This window comes from Portunus trituberculatus, chromosome 20 (assembly GCF_017591435.1).
Source record: "Portunus trituberculatus isolate SZX2019 chromosome 20, ASM1759143v1, whole genome shotgun sequence".
Classification (NCBI taxonomy): Eukaryota; Metazoa; Arthropoda; class Malacostraca; order Decapoda; family Portunidae; genus Portunus; species Portunus trituberculatus.
In genome coordinates this window covers 6,219,556-6,225,555 of record NC_059274.1, presented here as the reverse complement: position 1 = coordinate 6,225,555, position 6,000 = coordinate 6,219,556, and positions in this window count along the sequence as shown.

Here is a 6,000-nt window from a genome sequence, read left to right as displayed (position 1 = left end):
CGGGTTCGAGTCCCGGTAAGCGGCGAGGCAAATGGGCAAGCCTCTTAATGTGTGGCCCCTGTTCACCTAGCAGTTAATAGGTACGGGATGTAAGTCGAGAGGTTGTGGCCTCGCTTTCCCGGTGTGTGGAGTGTGTTGTGGTCTCAGTCCTACCCGAAGATCGGTCTATGAGCTCTGAGCTCGCTCCGTAATGGGGAAGACTGGCTGGCTGACCAGCAGACGACCGAGGTGAATTACACACACACACACACACACACACACACACACACACACAGACACAGGTATCTATCTATATATCAATCTATCAATTGATCAATCTATCTATCTGTCTATCTATCTATCAATCCATCTCTCCATTTATATACTATGTATACATCTTACTTCCCATATTCCTATCCCGTTACATTCAAAAAGTCAAGAAAAGTAGAAAAAACACACAGACACTTGACCCAAATCAACACCATTAAAATCCCAAGGATCATCCCTAGCACACCACCGTAAGGGTCTGGAAACACGATCACTGCAGCGGGTGAAGAATGAAAAAGAAAACAACCCTGTCATTTATATTCCCTGACGGGCGGAGGACGAACTCAAGACAGCGAGGATAGGTAAAGATGGAGGAGGAGAAGTGGGTATGAGATCACAGAACGAATAAAAAAGGAAAAAAGGAAATAAGGCTATTGAGTGAGGGAGGTGTGAGGTTGTGTGAAGGATGAAGGAAAAGGGATGAAAGGAGGTAATATGAGAAGTGGGACGAGTGAAGTGGAGTGAAGGATGAAGGGAACGAAAGAGATACATGAAGAAGAATACATGAAGAAAGAGTACATAAAGAAAGAGGAACTTGAAGAAGGTTTATCTTTACCGTAGAGAGTAGTGTGTCTGGTCTTTGCCTTGTTCCTTCATGTTTCCTCGTACTGTGTAGACTCTCAGAAGAAACTAGTTGAGGTGTGAAGGCTCAAGATAAGTAACAGTAGAAAAATTCTTGTATCATAAAACAAACAAAAATTAAGGACATCTTAAATGAAGTTAAGAGAAAAATAGTAGATATGGGAAAGTTACACCATGTTCAAGGTAGACAAAAGTATAAGTAGATAGTAAAGAATTGTTAGATAAGAGCAGATAATTAGTAGTTACGGAAGAGCAATCTAGAAGCATTAAAAGGAAGACACGACGGACAGATAAACAAAAGAACTAGTAGGGGAAGAGGTAAGATCAGAAGTGTTCCTGTTGTTGCTTGGAATAGATCGAGAAAAGACTGTGAGAGGCCCTGTCCTGCTGGGGTATGATAGAGACTGGTGGCGATGACGCTGGTGATGACGACGATAATGATGATGAAAGGAGGGAAATGGAAGAGTATAAGACCACAAGAGGACATAAAATAAGGTGGGCAGGGAAGCTATGTCACTAGAGAAAGGCTCAAAGGGTAAAAGGGACAGATATTGAGTTAAGAAATCACGTTAGCGGTGGGAAAAGATGCGAGCAGGTGAGGGAAAGGAATAAAGGAGAGACGAAGGGAGGTAAGCAAGAGATAAAATGCAAGTGGCAGCGGAGGTAAATATTTCTTCTACCGTCACATCGCAAGGAGTTTTACGTGAGTGTAGAAAGTATTTAAGCAGCACAGAAGACTATTTACTATTTGGCACGCGGTTGTAATGAATCAAGGGATCTGAACTGACATACAAAAAATCCTAGTTATAAGTTATATATGTCAATGGATTCATCTATCTTATTTTTCTTATACATTTTTTTTTCAGAAGCCCTTACAAGGAATTAAATCATTTCCTTTATTTTGGAGAAGAAATACATTCATATTTAAACAAAGACAAAAATACTGAAATATTTGACATCAATTAGCTGAATGAAATGGAAATAAAACGAATGAGAATCTATATCAATAAATTACGTATTTAAAGCAATTAACACAACACAAAACAAGATCATCTGTCACGAATTAATGGGGAATATATTGTCATTTCCTTTACAACTAATGGTACACACAGGAAGTTCAACATCAAGTACGGTAAAGCATGAAACGTTGCCTAAGAAAACAATGGATCTCTTATCCTTGAGGGCTTTCAACTTCCACATCCATGATACTGGGAAGCTGCACAGGCGAGAGAAGCGGAAGGAAAACACAAAACCGCGAGCCAAACATTAATGCATAACTCCATAACTTTTGGACGAAGATTAAAGAAAAAAGATAAAGAAAAAAAAATATGTTACCGTGCAATATCGAAAATTAAGGAAAAATAGGAGCAAATACAGAACTAATAACACTAACAACAACTCAATGACGATGAGACGTAAAACAAACAATAATGATATGAGAAACACAAACACACACAAAAAAAGGGTAAAGAGTAATGAAAACTGAAGCGTGAAACTAAAACGGATGTACAAAACTTTATGAACGATAACAACTCACTGAAGATGAAACGCAACAATATGAGAAGGTTTAGAAATCTGACCGAAGACTAATGAAAAGTGGAATATGGAATCAAAATGAAAATATAAACTCGAGAGAGAGAGAGAGAGAGAGAGAGAGAGAGAGAGAGAGAGAGAGAGAGAGAGAGAGAGAGAGAGAGAGAGAGAAAGCGCTCATTACAACCATTAATGGGACACATCTCAATAGTGACATGTATATAATAATCCATTTTTACCTACCAATGGGGCACAATTTTCCTCCATTAACACTATTACACAACCATTATCCTCGGTGTCTTACATTTTCTGTGTGTACAATCATAACAAAAGAAAACGTGTATTTTCCTAAACCAACACCGTCTTGTATTATATTTTCCTCATTTACGTAATCGTTTTGGTGTATTTCCCGTATTTCCTCATTTCTTCATTTGTGTCATCCGTATTTTCATTTAGAGACGAAGAGGGAGAGTGTAAAAGGAACATTCGAAGCCTCAAATGTCACGAAAAATTGGAACCGTGAGATAGAAAGCTTCGAATCCCGTTTCAGATACTATGTTGGTGTTTTGTGTGACGGGGTTCGAGCTGAGGTGAAACAACGGCCGCCATATTCTAACCTGCTCCTGCTGCTCTTCATCATTAGCACAAAACAAATGAAGCAGCAGCAGCATCGCACTGGACGACAATTTATCGATGTTAGGTCACACTGTATTAAAAAGTTATTCATCGTGGAGGTCGAGGAGAATTGTGACAGTAAAATGTGTGTGTGTGTGTGTGTGTGTGTGTGTGTGTGTGTGTGTGTTTGACTTTTAGATTAATGTGATTTTCGGAATGTTTCAATATTTTTAGGAATATTGGGTGAGTTTCCAGGCCCGGTCATCCCCCACCCCTTGTCCTTCCCTAATCAAACATTGGGGTGAGACTATCTTCCCACTCTCCCTCCCCTCCACCACCACCACCACCATAGCCTCTCCGTTCCTTCACATTACACCCACACGCACCATTCTCTCCTAACACAAATGCGCGCAAAGTACATGAAAATTCATATAAACATCTGACTACACTTAACTGGCAGGCAAGCAGCTTCACAAAATTCACCTCAGGATAAAGCCTTGTGTGTTTTGCTTCACGTCACTCTGAAACATCTCGCACAAAATTATTTAATGGATGGAAATTTTGTAATGTTCGTGTAATCATCTAGAGAAGTATATGTCTTTCAGTCTTTGAAGTCTGGCGTTGAGGGAGTAATAGAAATCACTCTAACCAGGTTGTTTTAAAGAATATATCTCTCATGATGCGACGGTAAAGGCAAAAGTATTAAAAAAAAATTACAAATAAAACGTTTTCGAGACATTAAAAGAGAAAGCAAAGGTCATTCATCTAACAAAACACAATGAATATTTCAACCAAACGCACATAATTATAAGATAAATAAAAATGAATAATAGATAAAAAGACAAAAACATAAAACAAATAACTGAATAAAACCAGGCAATTAATTATACTCATCATAAACAGAAAACTAAATAAAAAAAAAAAAAATACAAGACTCGCTAATAAACACTGTGAACTCTCTCCCTTTCCTTACCTAACGCGAATGAAACCTTCTCTTCCATCGCTTCCTCCCTCACCACACATCTGCCTTCACGCCGCTCAGCCCTGTCCACCGCCCTCGCCTCCTCCAGCTTCCTCCCCGCCACGCAACACACACGACACTCGGTTACGGGCAGCTATTTTTATATCACTGTTCCTCTCTTCCCTTTGTGGACAGATGCTACGGGGGTTAACTTATGGAAGGCTTGTTTGTCCTTTTTTTCTTTGGTATTTGCACGATTTACTGTATTCTCTCTTTGTCTGTCCATTATCTCTCTCTCTCTCTCTCTCTCTCTCTCTCTCTCTCTCTCTCTCTCTCTCTCTCTCTCTCTCTCTCTCTCTCTCTCTCAATGTTTATCATACAATTCATTTCAGTGTTACTTTCTATATGTTCGTCCTGTATTACCACGTCAAAGTGTAACTAACATTTTATACTTGTTTGTACAAATGAATAAAAATATCTCTTATATTTCCCAAAAAGAATGTTTGGTATTGTTTATTATCCTGAAAGAAACGACCTAGAAGACGAAATGATCACTCTCAAGGCTACAATGGAAAGGTAAAAGGTAACAGAGGTACTTTGAGAATCAGGCCAGTATTAATAAGAGTATATTCTCCATAGTATTTTTTTACGTACATAAAGTGGTTCTTCTTTAACCCCTTCAGTGCTATGACGTGTTTCCATATTCATTCTACTTACTATTTAGTGATTTCATACAGCTTCAGAAACTTATGTGGGGATTAAAATAGTGAAGATTCTGGCCATAAATCTTCTGGCCTCCATAGACCCTTCCTGATGTAAATAAAATCGTCTAATCATTCCCAAATTCATGGTAGGAAAGCGTCCCAGTACTGAAGGAGTTAAAGTAAGGAACATATTGATAGAATCTGATATTAATTTGAGAATGAACTTTTCCTCACATTTTATTTGCTTATTTATTTTTTTCTTAACTAAGGACTTTATGGACGTGTTTATTTTCCCCCCTCTTTTTCGTTGTCCTGGGCCGGTGTCCATCTTACACACACACACACACACACACAACGGCGAAAGAAAAAGAAAAAAGAAAGGAATGATAGATACGTGTCGAACTCAAACTGGTAGTGATAGAAATGTTTCACGTGTCAAATAGTACAACAGAAAAAAAAAATTATGAACTGCGTACTAGAAAGGCAAAAAAAAAAAAAAAAAAGAGAAAAGGAAAAAAGAAAAAAATGGGTGCCACATTCCGCGGGTAGAGTATATGTTGACACACTGCAGGAATGAAAGTTACCGAAAAAAGTTATCAAGTGGTTGGTCACCTTTATCTCTCTCTCTCTCTCTCTCTCTCTCTCTCTCTCTCTCTCTCTCTCTCTCTCTTTATTAGTTTATTCAAATTTTATCCTCATGTTTGAGTCTCCGGATTTTTATTTCATATTCAGTTTTCATTCCTAATTTTCTCCTTTTTACATTTTATTCATGCACGCAGTCTGTTACTTTTTTCAGATATTATTTCATTTTTGTTTGTATTTCTTTCTTGTTCGCGGATGCAAATATTTTTTCTTCTTCAAAATATTTTTTCTTTGTTCTCTTTCCTAGGTTTGTTATTTTTTGTGCGTATCTTTGTTTGTTTTGCTTCATTCTTTTTTTTATTCGATTTTCTTTTTTTTATGTTCACTTTCATTATATCAAGTGCATATAATGTTCTGTTACATTTTTTTTTCTCTTTTCTTAGACTCTTTAATTTCAACTGTGCATTTAAGTTATCAGTTTTCTTTCTTTGATCCTCTACCTTTTACTCTTTGCCAATACTTGTTTTATATTTACTCTCTCTTTCTCTTTCTCTGCCTAACACCCACAGCTTACCTACGGCCCTTAGCCAACGCCCTTCACGCAATTTTCCCTCTCATTTCTATTCCATTTCCCGCGTTACACATTCCATTTTCAGCGGCTTTCCCTTACCCAGTCAATTTTCAATACAACTTCAACTTTCAATGTCGACCTCTCGC